The sequence below is a fragment of the Thamnophis elegans genome, chromosome 2 (genome assembly GCF_009769535.1).
Source record: "Thamnophis elegans isolate rThaEle1 chromosome 2, rThaEle1.pri, whole genome shotgun sequence".
NCBI lineage: Eukaryota > Metazoa > Chordata > Lepidosauria > Squamata > Colubridae > Thamnophis > Thamnophis elegans.
This window is the reverse complement of record NC_045542.1, coordinates 66,181,152-66,204,258: the sequence shown is the minus strand read 5'-3', so window position 1 is coordinate 66,204,258 and position 23,107 is coordinate 66,181,152. Positions and strand designations below refer to the sequence as shown.

The following is a 23,107-nucleotide window of genomic DNA, read 5'->3' as shown; positions in this document are numbered from 1 at the left end:
TTGCTACGCAAGACATTTGTTAAATGTGAGTTTTGCCCCATTTTATGACCTTTCTTGCCACAGTTGTTAAGTGAATCATGCAGTTAATAAGTTAGTAACCTGATTGTTAAGTGAATTGGGCTTCCCCCTTGACGTTGCTTATCAGAAGGTTGCAAAAGGTGATCATATGACCCCAGGATACTGCAACTGTTACAAACAAAAGTCATTTGCCAAGCAGCTGAATTTTTATCACATAACCATGGGGATTAGTGCAATGGTCATAAATGTGAAAAATGATCATGTCACTTTTTCAGTGCCTTGTAACTTTGAATGGTCACTAAACTAACTGTTGTAGCTCAAGGACTATCTGTACATTAAAACACCATTTAAAACTACAAATGAACTTTAAAAAAAATTAGGATTGCCTTACTTGGGTTTTCAAAATGCTGAGATAACAAAGACCAATCTTATCTCTTCTTACATGCCACATACAGTTTCAGGAATCCCAGCCATTTAATTGAGAGCAAGCAACTATTACAATATGACCAAGTGAGGTACAGACACTTTGAGCTCTCATTCAGGTTTTAGAAAACAAATGAATAAACAGAATTAAAGATGCAGTGGTGAACCCACTAGCTATTAAGACTAAAAAGCTTTTTTTCTCAGATGGCAATTGCCAAATTCAAAAACTTGGAATTTGGTACAACTGCTTTTATGACTGAAGTTCCGTGCATACCTTCCTTCTTTAAGGAGAGTTTCATGACAGATCCTAAAATTTATTTATTTTTTGAATTTGCAGTTATGGGGCATTTTCCAGAAATGAAATTCTCAGAAAAATCTAGGCATGCACAGATTCTTCTGGAACACATTCAATACTTCCAAACTGTTGAGAAAAAATGGAGGTATTTGCAACTAAGATACTCCTTTTAAGCATTCTGCAGTCACCACGAATTTATGGAAAACAGCAACTGCAGCGATGTTTATATGTTTAAAGCAATAATTAGATATTGTATAATGTGTGTATGGAAATACACATTTTCTCTCTCTCCCTGGTAGTTGCACACCACAAACCAGATTATATGCAAGTTTTCTGGGCTAAGCACAGCACATAGGAAAAAGAGAACATGTCTCACATATGTTCCTTGGTACCAAGTAGTGTATACTTTCTCCAAGTCCTCCCCGTTCAAAGTCATCCTGCACTCACAGCCCCGTTCAAAGAGCAGGTAGCCAAAAAAGCTTTGCACATCTCCATCTGGTGTGCCAGATGCACTTCTTCCTATATCAGGAGGTCCTTCAGCCAGAAGAATGCCCTGGTAACCTCATAGCTTGAATATCACATGTTTCTCATGGGGCTCTTCTCAAAGACCATTCAGAAGCTTCAACTAAACCAGATACAAAGGAATGGGCAGTGGTGGGCATGTTTTGGGGTGAACACATTAAAGCTTTACTTTGTCATCTGTGTTACTTCCGGGTCTGATTCAAGCTGCTGGTTATTATCTACAAAGCCCTTACACGGCATGGGGTCGATTATTCGAGAGACTGCCTGTCTCCCAAGGTTTCTGGCTGGCTGCTATTCTGTTACATCGCCTATCTTCTGGAATAAGATCCCTTCTAAGATCCGTAAATATTTATTATCCTAGTAATGCTTCAGTTGAAAAAGCCTTTCTATCAAAATATAAGACCACACAATTAGGACTTATTGTGTAGTGGGCTTCACCAGATCAGCATAGCTTCAACAGCATTTATTGGCTCAAAACTGCCTGTAATTTATACTCTGAGTCCACAGGGTCTTAACCAATCATAATGCTTGAAAAACCCACCCAAATATGAATGTTCAAAGTTTCCTTCCAAAACAGTTGGAGCTAACAGTGAGGGTCATCTAAAGGTTAGTTTCATTTTAGCAGGGCTTAACACAACTATAGCAGTGGTGGGGTTGTCAATTTTTTTTTACTACTGGTTTGGGTGTGCATGTGCAGAAGCGTCTGGGCGGGAGGGGAGAGCCTCCCGCTGCCACTACTACTGGTTCGCCCGATCCGGGAGCATCCCACCTTAAACTATATACATTCAATGCATAACAGGACTCATTGACATGGATTAATTTTGAGAAAGCCTATTCATAAAGAAAGATGAATTCACAATAAAACAGAATCCTGAAAGAATCAGGAGAGACAAAAGGAAGATTTTTTTTATACCGCACATACTTAAACTTTGGAATCTGCTACCATAAACTTGACTGGCTACAAAAATGATTTGGACCAATGAATAGAAGTCATGGGAATCAATGTCTATTAGCCTTGATAGCAATGTGACTGCTTCTGAAGGCCATCTGTTGGAAGACTAATGAGCTTCCTTATGCAGCTGGTTGGCTACTGAGTTCAGAAAGCTGGACTAGTTGAGCCAGAGATCTCATCTAGTAAGCTATTGGTTATGCACTAAGGTAATATCTACAGTTGGGTGAATTCCAGAGCTAGACAGGCTTTCCAAAACCCATTTGAGGGTATGACGGAGAGGAGAGATCTTTCTTCCTAAATAGTAGGAATCCAGAAATTCCAGTGCCTTTTCTCTGTTGTAATTACACCACAGTAAAATAAACATAATTAATGATGTTACTTTCATGTGCAAATCTGGAAGAGAAATAGAGCCCACAACTTAATTACTTAAATTATTTAAAACTACTAAACAATTTGGGATGGTTATAAGACAAATAATCATACCCTCATTCTGTCCATTATGTAAGCTTTATATTGTTCTCAATTATAAAAATTTGGATTTTGCCATGAAATAGCTCAAAGTTTATGGAGATCTGCCAACATGAAGAATAGGCTTTAGAAAGCAAAGGGTATAGCTCTAGGCTGAGTCTGTACAGCTTAAGCGATCAGGCAACTAACTCCTCATGCCAAAGTCTCCATCTGAGAGACGGCATCTTGCCAATGTTACAATTAGGAAATGGAAGACAAATTTTACAAGACAAAACTAAGTAGTACTGCTTGAATAGTAAGGAGTGTGTGTCTATTTACGCTCACACTACTGTATTAGGGAAGTCTCCAAACCGTAGTTATTCTAAATATCTTAACTTAAAAGTTGAATCCTCAGGGGCCCACTATTAGGGAAAAAGATATTACAGTTTACTTAAAATGGGCTGGAGGAGTAAAAAAGCCCTTCCCAATTCTACACTGGATACAGAAACATGGCCTGGAAGTACATTCCCAGAACCCTGACTCTCAGAGGTTTGTGCTGCCACTATTATTTCTAGAAAAAAAAGGCTTTTTTTCTTTCCTATATCACAGGACTGCACTTTCTTCCAGGAGAAAAAATAAACAAATCCTAAAATATGTGGTTTTGCAAAAATTACACTAAGCCACCTGGCTGCCTTAAATGCTGCTGAGCACCATCATCGATGTTTTCACACCAGTCCTCCCAATTCCTTCACAATGCAGCAGAGAAGTTTTCCTGAGACACGCAGACATGTAGCTGCAGTTCACAGCCTGTCTGACCTAGTTTTATCTTTACTTATAGAGAGACACTAGCCTACACTTTCTTGCAGCCTTTTCCCCACTTCTCACAGCAATTTCTTGTGTTACAGAGAAAAATCAAGCATTTTGTTCTCTTGTGTATGCTCTCTCCATGTTATGCTGAGGCTCCATATGACCCATCCAGAGTAGCAGTTCCCTTCTCTACCTCAGATCATTCACTTCTTTTATAACCAGAGGGATCTGAGTTTATGGCAAAATATCACAAGCCTTAAGGCAAGACTCATCACTGGGTCTAATTTGTCCCCCACCTTAGGCAGGCAGTCATGCTGGCACATGAAACAACTTCCAACTAATATAATATATTCCCTTATTATCTTAGCAGGGGAAGAATCGAACCATTGTGAATCATAAGATTCAGCGGCATATAAATTTATCACTGGGAAGCCTTAGCAGCCATTGTATTCTTTAAGCAGAACAGTTAGACAGAATGGGAAAGTTGGGATGAAAGACAAACTCCTCATATTTGAGTTCTGTCCATGACAAAGTTCATGGTACTTGCTTGTAACAGCTTCCAGGTTAAGAGAAAATTATAAGTTCATAAACATCATTGTATACAAATGTGTCTCCATAATAAAAATACATTAATAAAGATGAAATGCTTAAGAGTCAGATATTCCTTTTTCCTCCCTTATATATGAATCTGAATTCTTAAAATTCAGATGGCCCACCAGGACAAAATAAAGTTGTCCCAGAAATTTGATGTAAGCGATTGACCCCCTGCTGTTCATTTGTAATTTATCTTTTATTTTATTTTGGAACACAATCTAATCTTAAGACATTGATAACCCTCTTAAGCTGGTTCCTGAAAAATCCCTTTTCTTAGTTTTTACATTTCATTGAATCAAAGACCACCTAGAGAGGTTGGCTTTGCAGAACTGTCTACTCCTCACCTGCACAACACACAGAAAAGAAAAGCAATGATCACAACTAAGGTTAATAATAAGCAAGCTTCACACATTGTGAATGCATTAGTTATTTGTTAACTAACCTGGGTAAGTATGTTATATAAACCATGTTAAGATTTATTTCCTACGGTATAATAAACTATTTAATAACAGGGGGCTTCCTACATAATCCATATTTTATGCAATGTTCTCCCCTAGCTTTCATCACAATCATGGTGTGGCAGACACAGTTCAACTTGGACCAAGAATATTTACTCCTATGCACAACCTTTTTCTCAGCCTAAGGGAGAGGACAGTTGTTAAAACAACAGCCTTATCCTAACTTCTGAGTTTTAGATGACAAAATCTGTTCATTTCGCATATACTGCCTTGACTCTGGGCAGGATAAGCATGTTCAATAGCAAGCACTTATTTATACCCTTATATAACTTATAAGGGTATAAATAAGTGCTTATACTGTACCAGAGAAAATGGGAATCTTCTCACAAATGAAATATGTATTGCATTTAAATGTGTAATGTACATTATTATTCTATGAGACTACAATGCATTCTTACTCAGGCACAAATATGTTAAGGATTGCCTCTGCAACATTAAATATCCAAGGGCCACAGCTGATTGTCGAGTAAAGCGCTGCGAGGTTCAAATAATAATGGACAAGGCCAGAACAAAAATTATATTTTATTGTGACTCACAACTGTACACTCTGATCTAGACCAGTATGGTTTTTCCAACAATGGCAAACAGAAGATGATAGATTCAATAACTATTCCATACAGTTTGTCCACAGCATCTGGTAGGCAGAGATATAATCTGTTTGTTTACAATTCGTATGATTTACAGCTATTAATAGTTTTACCTGCAATACATGATACTGTTTTAAAGCCTTTGGGAAACAGCTAGCCAAATTTCCTGCAGTGAATTTCTTGCGTTCACTATCCATCACATAAAATAGTAATTAACTAAAATTTGTCCTGAATTTTTTTGCTGTCATGTTACTCTTTAGCCTTAAGTGACAATGTTCTGAAACGCGAATGCTTCCTCTCTCTTCACAGCATTAATAAATGTTGTTTAAGACTTTCTTTAAAGGCAATTCCTACCAAAATGCATAGTATATATTCTATATTTTCTATGCATTTCTTTAGTTTCTCCTTTACATTCTTCTACAATATATATTCTGAAATTAGTCTTGAAATTGCATGGTATTCTGAGAGTAAGCAGACTACCAATGTTTAATGTTAGTTTCATTTGCAATCCTTTTCCTAATTTGTCTACTGTCTGGATTGTTCTTTTCAGCAGCACAATGAGCTGACTCAAAGGTCCTACCTCTCTGTAATTTAGATCCCATAAGTTTATGTACAGAGATAGTTTTTTTTTGTCCTATCAGGGAATACTATGCATTTGTTCACTTTGAATCTCACTTACCACTAAGCAGCATGTGTGAATTATCCAACTTGAAGACTGCTTTGCAGAAACATTCCAACAGGCTCTCCTCAACTTATGACTGGTTGCTTAGCGACTGTTCCAAATTATGAGGGACTCCCAAAAGGTAATTAGGACCTGGATTAAAAGTTCGTAATTCTGCCCCCCACCCTCCAAATTATGTCATTACATTTTGGGTGCTCAGCTATCAGCCCACACAAACCATTATTTACAGCATCCTGCTGCCATGTGACCGTGATTTATGACGTCTCCCCCCCCCCCCCCACAGAAAGCAGCATTTACCATCAGTTTCTGGCAAAAAATGCTCAGCGTGGCAATGGATTTGCTTACAACCACTGCAAAAAATGTCATAAAATTGAAGACATGAGTGCCTTGCCTTATGATCTTTATGACATCTGACCAAAATTCCATTTCAGCAGAAAGTGGACCTGTACTCTTTTGTAACCTTTTCCCTAGATGTTTTAGAACCCCACTAGTCCATGCTACAATACAATAATATTCGTCTTTTTTTCCTTAATCTAACAAATTCAACCCTAACCCCTTTTATTTCCCTAATTAATATCCTAAGGTTTTATAATGTTTATTTTTGACACATCTGTTTTAAACAATTTGTTTACTGAGTGATTATTACCTTCTGTGTATCTTATAAATATTTTCTGAGCAGTGGAACACAGGCCCCACTTACTATCACAAAAATCAGAGAACCATGGTCCATCTAACACAGTACTATAGCTAACTAGTGCAAAACTGCAATTCTTTATATTAGTCTTTCTTGGTCTATCTGGAGATTCATAGGATAAAAGAGACATCCTACGTGCAAAGAATGGGATCTACCACTCAGTTTTCCCTATAGACAGCCATAGTCTTCTCTTCTACAAGGGAGAGGGAGAGGGAGAGGGAGAGGGAGAGAGAGAAGCAGACAGAAACCCTAGAGAACACAGTTGTCATTGGCAAACAAATGTAACTCATCTGTTAGATATTGTTTCAAGAGAGCCCACATTCCTTACAAATTGTTACTTGATTAAAATTTCTAAAATTCTTAGTTAACATGTCAAAATCTCCATAAATCTAGAGGGGTCCATCTACAAGAAGGCCAGTGGTGACATCATATAAAAATCACACAAGTCCTTATAAAACAAATTTTGCATTGTATTTCTAGCTGTAACAGATAAAACTGTTGTGGCTTTCTAACCTATCCCAAATAATCCTCCATTCTATTAAAGACAGGGTGATTGGGACTGTTTCTATCTTGGAGTGCAAGGTTTTGGATTCCTACAGGGATTGTTTAATCATTGCCAGTAACCCCATTGCTTTATATGTGTGTATCTATTAGTTTCACATGGTCTACTAATTCTAGGTGGGACTCCTTTCTTTCTTCCGTAAGGGAGGAGAAAACAATGATTTGAATTTTGGAGGAGGTTAATAATGGCTTATCTCATATTGAATTTGCAAAGTCCAGTTGATGGACTTCAACCCATATTTAAAATATAGAAGCCTCTGGATAGTAGAAAGCAACAAAGGATAACTCAATAGGTTTTATATGCTTAATAAATATATATCATTAAAACTAGATATAGTTTAAAAATTAACTACAGAACACCACCAATACATTTTAACTATAGAAGTCAAATATGCATACGAGATGCAAATGCACTGGTGCTCTTACAGGCAGAGGAATGCTTTCAGGGCCCTACCAGAGACTGAGACAATATGCCGGTGGAAATAAAATTTATTTGACCACTAGAGGGCTCTTGTGCTTTTTCAGCTAACTGTTGTTATCACTATCCAGGGATGGGTGGGCCCTGAATAGGATCTGCCAGCCATTTCAGTTCTAACACGGACCACACATTTTCAACCACTGCCTGAATTGCAAGCATTGCAAAGGAATACCAGTACAACAAATGTTTCAGGAAGAGATTCAGCAAGGAAAAGAGCAGAAACATATAAGGTATGTCTCATTTCAACAGAGTTGTAAATAATACTTTCCATAACACAATGTTCCCTTGCCCCAGTGAAGTTGGTGGCGCTCCATAAATAAAGGAAACAAACCTATCTCTGTTGGTTTGGCGAGACTCAACAAACCCACCATCTGGATTAAACTGATCCTGTTTAATCTCAGCAGAGCCTAATATAATGATTTACCCTAAATAAGCCCCGGAGATAGTAATAATAATCCTTCAAAGCTACTGCAATCTACTTCATGTATCTAAACACAATAGCTAGTCCATATATGGATAGACAATGCAATCTAAATAAAAATACCAAGCAATAAGGCAGAATAATCACCTTTACTGCATTCATGACCACACAATCCTCTGAGTGCATGTTATTCCCCATGTGTATATATAATATCTCACTGCACAGAAACTGTGATAATTAGATATATAATTTCATCCCTTCTTCCATTTCCTTCAGCAAATAAACAAAAACAAAGCAGAAGCTTTTCATCAAGAGAGAGTGTATCTTGTTCAGCATGCAGGGCTACGCCAAGAAAGCTGCTGAAGCTGTTAAATCGCCAATAATTCACATATAAGCTGAATGTGACTTTCATGAACCTGATCGATCAAAAGCATAATTCACAGACTTACTTCATTTTCCTGCACCTCAGTTTGGAAGAAGGTCTTTGAGGAGTGAGAAGCAACCTATCATACATTCGTCCATTTATGAAATCAGCTGTCCATCTCGTTATAAGGCGACTCTGGGCAGCTTACAACATTAAAAATATACACGTGTATGTCCATGTGTATCCGTGTACACACACACTACACCTATAAAAACCACATTAAAACTGCAATAAAATACAAGTTATAACTAAAGATGGGGCGGAAGGGACCAGTATACGGGGGGCGGACGTGGACTGGGAACTGCTATTACGTCAGTCGACTACCTCCAGTGTGATATTCTCCCAATGGGGCCTCAAGCCAACTGGCAGAGCCCGGTCTTTAGGTTCATGTGGAAAGTCAGGAGCGCGGGAGCTAATCTCTCCTCAGGGAGCACCATGTTCCAAAGGGCAAGGGCCACGACAGAGAAGGATCTTCCCCTGGATCCCACCAGTTGGAATTTCTTGATGGACCTGTAGCATTCTTCCTCCACCAGCATCGGTGGGGCGACATTGTCCGATAGGGGTGAGACGGTTCGTCAAGTAACCTGGACCTATATCATGCAAGACTTTATAGGTAATAACCAATACTTTAAATTGCACCTGGAAGCAGGCCAGCAGCCAGTGAAGCTATTGGAACAGTAGTCTAACATGGGCCACTTTAGGACCCCCAAAGATTGCCCACGGTGCTGCACCGGTTGAAGCTCTCGAATGCTCTTCAGTGGTAGCCCCATGTACACTGCATTGCAGTAGTCTGACCATGCACTATTAATAAAAGTCTTTGTGTTTTTTAGAAAAAATAATTCTGTAACAGAGAAGCAGCTCATCTTAAAGCAGCTCAAAGGAAAGCAGTTCGTCTTATTCCGTGCAAGCCCATCTCCTGACTATTATGGTATTTAAGTTCATGCTCCAGTTTGAATCTAGTCATCACAAAACTAAACTAGAGTACCAATTATCTGCAATGAATCCCCAGAACAGATGCAACGGTAGAATAGAAGTTGGGGAAAAAAAGAATGTTGTTTTTATTTATACTGGTCTGTTGCCTATTTTTGAAATGGGAATGTTCTTTATCCAATGCTGATTTATAAATTTAACTACATTTATTAAACACTTTGCTCATTCCATTTCAAAAATAGGATTCATTCCCAAGGAGGTTTCTTACTGTGTGACTACTTCTAAATTTCTGGCAGTTTTTCTTCCTTAGGTTTTTCTGGTGACCATCTGTTTCCTTTCAGTCTAGTTTAGAAACTATTTAGATAAAAATCCAGAAGGAAATATTGTAATAAATACACAATCTAAATTATATTTTCTATCATTGAAGTATGCCACAGGCTAGTGCATGCTAATCACCTGGCAAAGGTGCAATTTGTACAATCCCTAAGAAAAAAAAACCTGCTTTGCAAAAATACTGAAGTCAATTCTAGTAATTCAGCATTGACATTACTTTTGATGTAGCGTTACTCTGGAACAGAAATAAGAACTTAACATCACTTCTCTACTGTTGGCACCTGGAGGGTTAAATCAAGATATTATTCAGCACTGGGGAACATTTCCTCCAACGAGATTTCCAAAACAACACCTATAGAAAGTCAACATTTTGGCTAACAAGTCTCTTGAGGGGCAAATAATGGCAATGGTGTATAACTATTGTTTGATCTCAGAGGGGTGTTTTAGCAGCTAAAGAGCTTCAGCTCAAAGCAAGAAAAAGTCAGCCTTAGCATTTGAAAATATTCTTAGGATTTCTTTTTCTTCCATTCAACTGTGTCTGATGCCGAGACTGCCTAGACAACATCCCTCATTTCAGGTGTTTGCAGTTCCAATCAAATTATGTTAAAAACCATTTCTATTTGCAGACTTCACCTTTGAAATTGTGGATATTTTTAAAAAGTAGCATACAGGTGTCGAACTTAATTTTTTCAATATCACTGATATCTCACTATTCCTATCAAGGAACTAAAAGTACCATACCTGATACAGAAAAAAATTACTATACAGGTAGTTTTGACTAAATATACAGCTTCTATCATAGGTAAGGGTGTAGAGGTAGTCCTCAACCTTTGACTACAATTGAGCCCAAAATTTCTGTTGCTAGATGAGACAGTTGTTAAGTGAATTTTGCCACATTTTATGACCTTTCATAAAGGCCATAGTTGTTAAGTGAATCACTGCAGTGATTAAGTTAGTAACACGATTGTTAAGTGAATCTGGCTTCCCCATTGACTTTGCTTGTCAGAAGGTTGCCAAAGGGGATCACATAACTCCAGGACACTGCAACTTTCATAAACGTGAGTCAGTTGCCAAGGGGTGAATTTTGATCACATGTCCATGGAGATGCTGTAAGTTTTAAAAACGGTCATAAGTCACTTTTATCAACGCTGTTGTAACTTCAAATGGTCATTAAATGAACTGTTGTAAGTTGAGGACTACTTGTATTTGAGTATGTCAGTCCTTATCCAATGCTCTATCTAACTAGTGCTAAATAAAACACATACTGGCTTTATTTTTTAAATGAGACTGGCACTAGAAGTCTACATAATGGAAGCTGGAATTGTTTAACATGAATTTGATCTTAGTGATTAGATTTTTGAACACAGGCCCAAGGGGTTAGGAGATAGTAGCTGAATATACATAGATTACTTCACAGAACTGTTATTATGTTCCAAGGCCAGAAGATGCAACTTTCAGATAAACATAAGCAGATATTATTAGCAACATAAAAAAAACTTTCCTAAAAACCAGGACAGAGATATTAATCAGTGAAGGCCAAAATAGATGCAGTGCTAAATACAAATTAAGAAGATAGACAATATTAATAATAGACAGAGACAGGAGTGATTTTTAACCCTTCTCATTCCACTATTATCCCAAATAAGATCTTTGCCCACTACTATTACCTTTGGGAAGCGGGAGAAAATGTACTTTATGCGCCTGAAATAAGTGACAAATATATTAGAATTTTAAAATGCAGAATCTACTTCATTACAAAAAGAGCTCCTTTTAAATGCAAAAACCCAATGTATTAATTATTATTGACACTATCTTCTTTAGGAAATAAAGGTGATAAAATCAAGGATAAGTCCTACAAAGGTGAAAATTTAAATAAGGAAACTATGTATGACAATGTACCTGCTGCAGGCAAGGAGTATAGATCCCTTTGTTTCCAACAATCTCCTGTTCCAGATTCAGCATTATAAATGGGATTATAAGAATGCATGCTGTTTTAATGATCCCTGCTTTTCAGCATATTCTGCAAGAAGAGGAACTGATGGATGGGGGTGGGGGGAGACGGGGCAGGAAGGAGAAGCAGAAGGGAGACTTTCATCCCATCTGGAAACCCATTATTCCTTACCATTCATTTGATAGGCTTCAATCCCAGGATCCCATCAGGTGACCCTGCTGTTTTTGAAGTCACCACCATATAGTTCATGGTGGGTTTTGGGAAGGGCTGACCTGATGGCTCACAAAGGACTTTGCTCTTGGAGGCAAAAGCAAACAGGGCCCTTCCCTGCAACATAGTTATTCTACAAGCCAAACGGAGCATCTTGTCAGTTCAGAGCTAAGTACAGCAAAGGAGATCTGTTGTGCCTTCTTTTTCCCCCTTTGACTGCACCAGTATGGACCTCCATATAAGAAAAGGGAGGAATCCACCATCATTGTTGTAAAACCACTTTGCAAAGGCCAGCTGGTTCCTTGAACTCGGTAGTTTCTTCCTGGAAGATACATCATGTTTCCTATTCCTATGGCTTAGGCTTGGAAAGCTGAGATATAACTTGGCATCATGGTCTCAATTTAAACTTTAGACAGATCCACTCTTGTACAATTATCTATTTCATCAATGTAAAGCTGTACATCAATATCACTCTTTCACGCCAAGTTCTGAAAGCAACTCTTCTGCAAGTGGGGCACAGTTATATTGGTTATAAAAGAAGAATGGCTGCCATTAGCATATCTGAAGAGGTGGTGAGAAAGGGAATTGCATGATGACAATTCAAAGGGGAGCGTTTTGTTGCCAGTCACAGGCAGTTCATTCACTGGCCTATCACAATAGTTATCGTAGATCCTCCCACACTTCCTTCAGATTCACCAAGCCAAGAGTAGCTGGCATTGTTAGTTTGCTTGTTTTCAAGTAATGTAATACACATCCCTTTGTATTCCCCAGAAACAGAGCAACAATAACAAAAGCACAAAGAGAAAGACAAGCTTCATGCTGGTACTGGTACTGTCCACCCCCCTTATACATGAAAATAGCAAGAAATCTGGTCTGTAAAAGCGCCTTAAATCTCTCTCCCCCCCCCCCCCCATAGAAATTGTTCTGGTCTTGTCTGATCTTGTCTCTTTGGTTTTTGAATACTTTGGCTAAGGTTTTTGTTTTTATATATCAAGTGAATTATAACTGGCCATTGTTCAAAATTAAAATAGAAGAACCTTCCCTAGAAGCAACACTATCAAAGACAGCTAACTTTAAACCTCATTTTGGGAAAAGAAAAAGAATAGCACAGACTTAATATTAATGTCTATAGGATCAATTCCTAATTCATATGAAAATGCCAAGGAATAGATACAGCAACTTGTTTAAACCTTCTTCAACAAAGGCCAACAAGATAACAACACATGACAGATATGTCTTGACAGACAGATGCAATTGCCAATTTACTATAAATTTCAATGCTTGTTAAATTTACAGTCTAAGCTGGTAAAGCAAGACCTTATCATGTGGTAGAAATACAATGTAAATACAGCTAAGTTATGGAAATGAGAAAAGCTTTAATTAGCTTCAATACATCCTTGTTTAGGAATTACAATTGAGACCACAAACTCAGCTGTTCAGTGAAGTGATTGCTAAGTGAAACTGTGACCATGCTTACCTCATTTCAGCTTTCCTTTGCTTTACAGACCTGTGAAGATCATAAATGCAAGGATTGATTGCAAAGTCACTTTTTCATTACTGGAGTTAACTGTGAACAGCTTATTAAGTAAGGATTACCCGTACTATTTTGGAATAATACTGTCTTGGAATAATAAAAAAGCATGAACTTACACCAACCAGGAAAATCTGTATTAAGCTATGATTTGAGAAATGAAATATTTTAGACTTTTCTGAAGTTAAAATTGGACTCATTTCTGAATATTACATGATGAACTATAATTAGTGGTTCTAACTGTTTGACCTGGTAGTTCAGATAAGCAGAGGATGCACAAACAGCAACCAAGCTCTTATTCTGAGAAAAGTGTTTAGAATATTAGCTGACAAGACTCTGCTAGAATGGCAACCAATATTTGTTTATCAGTAGTACATAGTTAGTAGGGATGACACGATCAGGGACCAAGCTCAGAAGGCATATACGCAAGTAAGTGAGTAAATTCCATCAGTGATTAAGATGGACAACTCACACAGCCATAAAAGTTGACAAGGCCACAATAAAGAAGGAGTATTTACCATATGTGATGGTTTTGGGGGAAAAAAGACTCAAAAGTACTAGAAATATACCAAAGCCTCCAGAAAATAGAATTAGAATTAAAACCACAAATATTTTTATTAGGTAGAATCGTCAGAGGACATAAAGAGAAAGTATCACCATTTATTAAGATATCCGCTGAAGTGACAAGAATCAATCTGGCCCAATGAATGATTGTTGACAATATAACATTGGGAAGCTAAAGTTGGAAAATATGCAGAAATGACTGTATATCTTCACAGAACGCGTTCCAAATTTAAGTTTAAGATTTAAGAACAGATTTAAGAAGAGTTAAAAACTTCAATTTAAGAACAGTTCTCACATGTACATCAAACTACACAGCAAGGCAAACCAAGGCCTTTAAAAAGCTTTATTATTTAGAATATAAAATAGTTTTTGAAGAAAAAGAGAAAATGTTAAAAATAATTAAATACAAATAAACAGTAACTGCAAATATTGAACGCATAGTATAAAATATTTAAGCATCAAGCAAGCAAGCTAGATGTATCTGAAGCAAGGTAAAAGTGATGAAATATTGGTTAGTGAGTTCTAAGGAAGAGGGAAAGGAAGGAAGTACTAATTGATACAACTATCAATTATTTGATAAGTGTTAATTCTTTCTTTGGTACTTTAGCAACCAAAGTTGAGCAAGGTCAATTTTCATCCTCTCAGTTCATTACCCTTCATAGACAGTAAAGCATCTTTGTCGTCTTTTGATACCAATATCAATACCCAGGCCCAGCATCAGCTGCTACTTTTTTGTTAGAGGTCAGTATCTTCAGGAGGGTCTTCTTCCATCTACCCATTATAAATGACAATACCAGCTTTCCAATATAGTTGTTTTAGTTGTATGCTTTGTCTAACTCTCAACAAATGTGATACAAAACTGTCAGACAATCTATGCTGATCAAAGCATAGTACCTAGTATATAGGTAGACAGTCCTTGATTTATGACCATTTGTTTGCTTTACGAGAGCCTTGAAAAAAAGTTATTTATGGCCTATCCTTATGACCATCACACCCCTTCACGTGGTTCCATGTTTGGCACTTGACATCTAGCTCACAGTTACAACCAGCTACAGCATTTTGCTGTCACATAAATTTGATACATGATCTTTGCCGATTTCTGGCAAAAAAATGCCTATTGGAAAGGCTGGAATTGCATCTGCTACGATTTGCTTATTGACTAACGTAAAAGTTGTAACAAAATCGGGTGATTTGATTTGCAATTATGATGATTTCTGATGGAAATCCCAGTTCTAATTGTGGTCATACATCAAAGACTACCCATATTTCTTGAAAAAAACAGGGTATATATGAAGGCCAATGTTCAAAATCAGCCCCGACCTCTTACAACTGTATGGGCACATATATAACCACCCCCTTTATATATTATTTCAGTATTTTATACATTTTCATCATGATTCTAAAGTACAGATAGTCCTTGCTTAACCACCACTCATTCAGCAATGGCACTGAACAATGGGTGCTAATAATTGGTCTTTGGAGTTCCAGCCATAGTAGCATTCCCACAGTCATGTGATTGTGATCCAGGTGCTCATTCCCAGTTCATGATTATGACGTTGCACTGTCAAGCAGTTGCTATTTGTCAACTTATTTGCCAGCTTCCAATAACCAACCAATGGAGAATCTGGCAGGAGGCTGCAAGTGGTGACCATGTGATACCATCACTTAAAGATCTGCAGTAATTTGTTTAATGATGGCAACTGGGAGTGTCGGAATTGCCATCTTGCTTAATAACTACATTGCTTAGCAATGGTAATTCCAGTACCAATTACGGTCTTTGACACATCAGGTTGAAGCCAGCTGTTGGCCACCATTTGAGAGGTAGTGTTGAAGTGTGTTGGCTCATAATCATAGAGGGGAAGGAGACACATTTGGACTCTACTTCAGGCAGTAAAATATCTTGGATTTGCATTATAGTTTTCTTGTTGGCCAAGTAGTCTTTCCTTGTGCCAACTGAATAAAGATGTTCTGGACAGCTGTGTGTTGTTATGGTGAAAATTCTTTGTTCCAGGGTCTGACAGTCACTATTTTTTTACAACACAAAATGCCTGTTTGCATTCCTGTTGGTAACCCAAATCAGTTTGATGTTTTTTCAATTTTGTTTTAAAGATTCTATTTTCTGTCCTGATCATTTTGAGGAGAAATGTCAGGTTTTATTTTTATCATGTTTTCTGCTCTCATTTTTTTCCACACACTAAAATTTGATTATCTAGTTTTTATAATTTTTAACAAAAACCATTTGCTTTTATGCTCTTCTTCCTACTTTAGTCATCATAGTTCATGATGCTAACAGTTCATAACTATTTCCCCTTAACTTTATATAGTTTTTACAATCTCAAACATTCCCTTCCTATTAGTCAGATTACGATTTAAAAATAGCATACTCCAATTATTTCCTTAATTTTTTGAAGAATACATTTGTTCAGAACAAATAAGAGCCGTATTTATGCTCCGTCAAAGAGAATTTCCAACAGATAAATCATTTCTGATGGTAGATAATTTATCTGAAACGGTATAGGGTTTCCTGCCTAAGCAGGGGTTGCACTAGAAGACCTCTAAGGTCCTTTTCAACTGTTATTCTATTTTATTCCATTCAGCCCTAATGTTGTGTGTTCTTAATATTCGTTTATAAGACTATTTTATCCCCAATGGAGAGATGTTAAATGGCTGGACACTTTATATTTTACAGTGACAGTAGGAAGAATTTATTTCCTAGTGACCATTCCTAGTTTCTCGAACAGAATGAAGGCCAGCCAGATTACCCTAACACACTACAATTTCCACAATTCATTCTGGCCCATCTAATATGACTGAATGACTGGATGTTTTTCAGAGCATAAGAACATTATGATCTGATTCCTATAATACTATTTATGTCTCTTATAATCTGAGTTAAATCCCTACTTCCTACTGAACATTGCAGAAATAGAACGTTGGTCCTTACCTGAACGTTTCTTTTCTGTGGTAGAGGTGGGAAGGGTTACAACATGGTTTGTTACAGCCTGATTGGTCCAGAGACTGAGGGATTTTTCTTAAGTATCCTCCTTTCCCTCTTGTCTCCCAGTTTCAAGAGGTCAAATGGAAAAGCTGACAGCATTATGTAAGGAAAATAACTACATATAGCAAGAAAACACCGATCACCCCAACCCCATTTGATCAAACGAAGGGTGGGAAAGTAGCCCCTCCCGCCTCTACTACAGAAATGTTCAGGTAAGGACCAACGTTCTTTTTCCTGTAGTTTTGGTGGGAGGGGCTACAACAGGGACATACCCAAGCTAAGTCCCAGGGTGGGTCATTGACTCTGGGGGAGGGGGGGGCGCCACCTTTTAGAGTACCCGACGGCCAAAGGCCGTGTCCGCTGAAGCGAAACGATCAAGGCGATAGTGTTGAATAAAAGGGGAGGGAGAGGCCCAGGTGGCCATCCTACAAATATCCTCCAGTGGGGCTCTGGTAGCCCAGGCGGCCATGGTAGCCGCGCTCCTGGTGGAGTGGGTGGTGATGCCCTGCGGCGGAACCTGGTGGACTGTCTAATAGGTCTCCATGATGGCCTGCCACACCCACCTGCCTATGGTGGCGGAAGACACCTAGCCCCTAGCGACCTAGGTTGGAAAGACAGGAAGAGGGCCTCCGACTGCCTGATAGGAGATGTACGCCTGAGATAAATGCATAGGGCACGGCGGACAACTAGGCAGTGCCAGTGGACTTCCCTCTCATGGGAAGGATGACCTCCTGCGACCTATGGAATAGGGAGTTGACCTTTGGCAGGAATGTCGAATCTAGTCTCAGGACAACCCTGTGTTGGTGGAATTGGCACAAATCCTCCTTGGACAACAAAGTGCCCAACTTGGAAATGTGTCTAGCTGAAGTGACAGCAACAAGGAAAATCACCTTCAGGGTCAGGAACCTAAAGTGCACGGTCCTCAAAGGCTCAAAGGGGGCACCTGCAAGGGCTCTAAGAACCAGCTAGAGATCCCATGTGGGGAACCTGTGTATCGGGGGAGGGCACAGGTTTGTCGCACCCTTGAAGAAACGTTTCATCAATGGTGACTGGATTAATGACCAATGACCCTCTCCTGCTAAGACCGAAGATAGGGCAGCCGTCTGTGCTCGTTAGGTGTTATGGGAGAGGCCGTGGTCTAGACCGTGCTGTAGGAATTTGAGGACCTGGGCGACCGAGGCAGAAGCCGGGGGTATTTGGAACCTCTCACACCAGGACACAAACGTCGACCACGCTCTGAGGGATTAGCCTCGCAGTCTGAGAGACTCCTGCGCCCAGCTTATTTGCAGACCTCCTGTTCTGAGGGCAGTGCTGCGCCAGCCGGCGAATCTGATCGGCGCGCCCTCTGATGACTAAGCAAACCGCGGCAGGTCTTTGAAGCCGCGGCGAGGCTGAAATCCGAACAGAATCGGCTAGCTTTTTAAAAAATGATCGCTAGAGGCTGTGTTTGAGCCACCGTGTTGAATTTAGCGAAAATGGCCTCCGCTGCGCTCAGAAGGAGCAGGCAGCTCTCAGGTTGCCGCGGAGCTCGGAGGCAGAGCCCCCTGGTCACTTTTGTGAGACTGGAACGTCTCTCTGATGGCAAGTTGTTTAAAATATCCAATAATCGAATCTTTATCACAGTTAATATAATACTTCATTGGAGCCACAGTGCTTGGACCAAAGACTGAGGGAAACTGGGAGCCGAGAGAGAAAGGAGGATACTTAAGAAAAATCCCTCAGTCTCTGGACCAATCAGGCTGTAACAAACCCTGTTGTAGCCCCTTCCGCCGAAACCACAGGAAAACCACTTAATTTTACTTCAGTGCTTATGCAATTATCCAGTGTTGTCTTTAAATATATTTTTAAACAGAAATCTCAAATTATCAAAATATTTCATTCATCTTGTAATTTATCTTTGTTTCAGTAAATTCCATTTCTAGTATTGTTGCCAAGGAACAGTTGCAGCTTGGAAGGAATAATATTATCTAGTCTCCATTTCAGTGTTCCTCTCAATCAAGGACACTAACATGTTTATAGAATTTGAGAATCATATAGTTGGAAAGGGCTTAAGAAGTCACCACGTCTAACCCCTTGCACACTGCAGGATTCACTACACCATGCTTCACAAATGACTAGCCAGCCTGTGTTTGAAATGTCAAATGAAGACAAAGAAACCACAGTATGCAATAACCTAGTCCACAATATCTAGGATTCAATTCTGAATAGGAGCTATTATTACCATATGACTTCTCAGACTGTACTTTTTTAAACAGCTTTAGTGATACATTTGATAGTAGTGAAAGTAATCTAGCAGTGATGAACTTCTATAATTTCTCCAGGACTTTATATCTGAGCTCAAAATACAATCTCTAAAAGTTAAACCGTTTTCTTCAACCCAGATTTACTCACACCATCTTATTACTTCTTCCACAGTAGCGAGTATGTGTTGAGCTGCGGTAAAAATATTGCTGTTGCTTCTTATCATAGTACTGTAGTTGGTCGTGAAGGCAGGATGCAAACAATATATTTAAATATAGCTTGCATTATTTGCAATCTGAAATCTTAATTTTTTAAAAAAAAGAGATGTCACCCCATTGACCAATTTCTTTGTATATAGCATTCAGATTGCCACCCATCAGGTTTTGTGGCCCTGGGGAGCAAGGACTCATTTCAAGTGTCCATTGTTCTTATGGTGGAATATTCTCGTACAAGAATATTCTGCTCAGTTATTCTGTTGGAAAATTCTGAATACGGGTGTTCTGTTTTGTTTCAAATGTAGAACAAAATTATTATTTCCTGCATTTTCTATCAAATACTATTTTCAATGTAAAAATAAGCAGCAACAAGCAAAGAAACGAGTATGGGGCTTTATAGATGCAGAAAAGCACATGCTGGATTTGTTATTTGGTTCACATGGAGCTAGTGATTAGAAAATTTAATGTCTCTACTATCATTGATAGATCACTCTCTGGTGAGTTTGAGATTAGTGATGAGTATAAGATTCTGCAAAAATGGCTAAAATACTCCAGCTCCAAACAGATATGTTCAAATGGCTTCCCACTTTGTCAGAGATACTACTGTCGTTCCAGCTAATCTATGGAATACAAAATTAACCCAAAGGTTAATTCAGAAAGTTTCCTAACAAAAAGCTTGACGTTTGTCTTGAAACTCTAATTTTCAAACATTCTGCAACTCCAAAAGCTTTGACCATAATGCTTAAATTTCTTTGTCCGTTACAGTGGTTTTCAATACCACCTATCATCATTCTTAGTATTAGAATAATATACTTGTGGATTACTAGATAATTCTTTTGGATATTGTTTTACTGTTATTTCAATTATTTCTGCTAAGCTTTGTTCAGAGGATAATATTAGGGGGCTACCGTTCAATACAAGGCCACTGATCTACAGTGACTTGTATTTATGAAACTATTCAGAAAGGTATTCTATTGCGAGTATCCTCAGAATGATACTCAGCTCTGCTGCTCTTTAACATTTAATTTCAAAGATGTATTCTGAAATTCAGTAATAGATTAGTCACCTAAAACTCTGAATAAGATTAAATGAAAAGAGGTAGTTAGGAAATTAGACCCAGGGATACAGAGTTTATAGCCAAGTTTATGCAATGCTCCCTGAAAAAAACAATTCAGTGGTCTGAGAGTGCTCCATGATCTTCAGCTGCCAGTGAAAACTACAGAACTCATACTTCCTCAGAAGATGCATCTAGACTTTGAGCATTTAAAAAATCTGTAACATGTCTTTCCTATGCTTTTAAATATTAATTTAACTTACAATAGTATTTTTAAAATGTTTCTATTGTTCCCTAATTTTCTCTGCTGATCAAGAGCTTATCTCAGCAGAAAGGAAGGTATATTTCAAATAAATAAATGAACATTTACTGTAAATAGAAGTTTAACATTATTTTGACAGAATTCAGCTCATGAAGCAGGAACAGTCCTTCTTGTTAGAATTTTTCATGCTTGGTGCAAATCTAATACATTATGTAAGGGGCTAATTAAATCCAGTATTTATAAACTTCAGCTGATTCCATACCCAGTGACAAGTTCTCTAAAGATGTTTTGTTTGTAATAAAAGTATGTCATAACTGTCTTCCAGTTTGTTTCCAAGTGCAAAGGCCATATAAAGAGAGGAAAATGCATAGTGTGAAACAATGCCATGTAAACACAGATGCAAACTGCAACAACTTCAGATGTGTTGTGCTAAAACAATTGCAGAAAATTTGCCAGAAATAGTTAATACTTGAATAGTGACATAATTTTGTCAATATGTTTGGAAGTTCATCTATAAGCGGAGAAGATTGCATACAACTGCCAACTTGCCTAGGGCCAGTTTTGGTCAGCAGGTTCAACCCAAGAACAGACCTGATTCTGAAATAAATATCTAGGAATCCCAGAATTTCATCATATGACTAACAAGACAGTTCTTGTCACTATTGGGGAGAAAGAACAGTACCTTTAGAAAGAAGTTAGATATCACATCCTCTTCAGACAAACTATTGCTTAAAAATTGTAGACTTACTGTGTTTCCCCGAAAATAAGACAGAGTCTTATTTTCTTTTGACCCCCGAAATAAGCGTTTGGCCTTATTTTCGGGGAGGTCTTATTATTTTTGAGGTGCAGGTGGTGACGAGTGTGGTCACCTTATGGCTGCTGCTGTGTTGCAATATTTTCAGGGAGGGCCTATTTTGGGGGGAGGGCTTATTTTAGTGCATGCGCTCAAAAGCCCAATTGGGCTTATTATAGCAATAGCAGTAGCAGTAGACTTATATACCGCTTCATAGGCCTTTCAGGCCTCTCTAAGCGGTTTACAGAGAGTCAGCATATTGCCCCCAACAATCTGGGTCCTCATTTTACCCACCTCGGAAGGATGGAAGGCTGAGTCAACCCTGAGCCGGTGAGATTTGAACCGCTGACCTGCTGATCTAGCAGTAGCCTGCAGTGCTGCATTTAACCACTGCGCCACCTTGGCTTATTATCCGTGGAGGTCTTATTTTCAGGGAAACAGGATAGCTGTATTATTTCCCTGACTGCCTCTTTTTAAAAGTCACTTTTTGATTTATATAATCATAGTTTACATTGGAACTAACAAACAGTGTCATAAAAGGATCACCTAAACCAGTATGTCAAGTTTATCACAATAAAGTAATTCATAGAAGCCCAACAGCCACTCTAAAGATTAATTTTATGACCCTGGGAATCCAATAGAACACAGAAAGTAAAACCTGAGAATAACTGCTTTTTTGCAGCTGAATTATTATGGCACTATTTTCTTTCAGAACCAGTGAAGCAATAAATGAATTAAACCTACAATAGGCTTAACGTGTGTGTGTGTGTGTGTGTGTGTGTGTGTATGTATAATTTAAAACATCAGAAAAAAATAGAAAAGGCAAAAAATTCACCTAGCCCCATCAATAATATGACTGCAATTTCTTCTGGTTCTTAACCACCAATGTTACTGTGCATAAACAAATGTAGTATGTTAAGAATAGAGAAGTCAGAAAAGCTTGGAATTCTTCAAACTAGAATCTTTGTTGTATTGATCGGTTATTTTAATTTCAAATATTTTTGCTATCTATGAAACTACTGTACCCTCAATTTCTAAACCTCAGCCATGATACAGCAGCTTGATAAAAAACAAAGGACAGGGCAATTTTCTCAAAGGGATAGTACATTGTGACCCTAATAGATTTAAGAATAGAATTAGCATCCATGTCCTCAACACAGCAGTCTCAATTAGAATCAGAAACTGATTTGGTTCAGAATCAGCTAACAAGCAGAGTAAAATATCACTTTTATGCGGTTTTAATGAGAGAACTTCCCTAAGCTAAGCTCAACTCTTGGTGATTAAATGAACTTGTCAATACTGTTTCTTGGTACCAGATGGGAAAGGTTCACTATCATTTTTAATGGGTTTTTTGGGGGAAGACTAATTAAAGTATTAACCAAATCAAATTCTGTTCATCCTTTCAAATATCTTAAGTTGATTAGATACTGTTAAATGCTGTGACCCCTAGCTTACTTCTAGCTACAAAAGACCCTTGAATACTATAGCCACTTGGGTTAGAACTTAAGTATCTTCAATATTTGGTACTACGAACATAGCATAGTATAAGATGATTGGAAAAGATGTGGCAGAAATGGGGGAAGAGACTGAGCTAGTTACCCA

At 38.3% G+C, this 23,107-nt stretch overlaps 1 protein-coding gene across 1 annotated transcript in view; it reads right to left on the bottom strand.

Moving 5' to 3' along the window:
- PRKACA (protein kinase cAMP-activated catalytic subunit alpha) overlaps positions 1-23,107 on the bottom strand; it is a 73,822-nt gene that overhangs the window by 25,976 nt on the left and 24,739 nt on the right. The window lies entirely within an intron of this gene.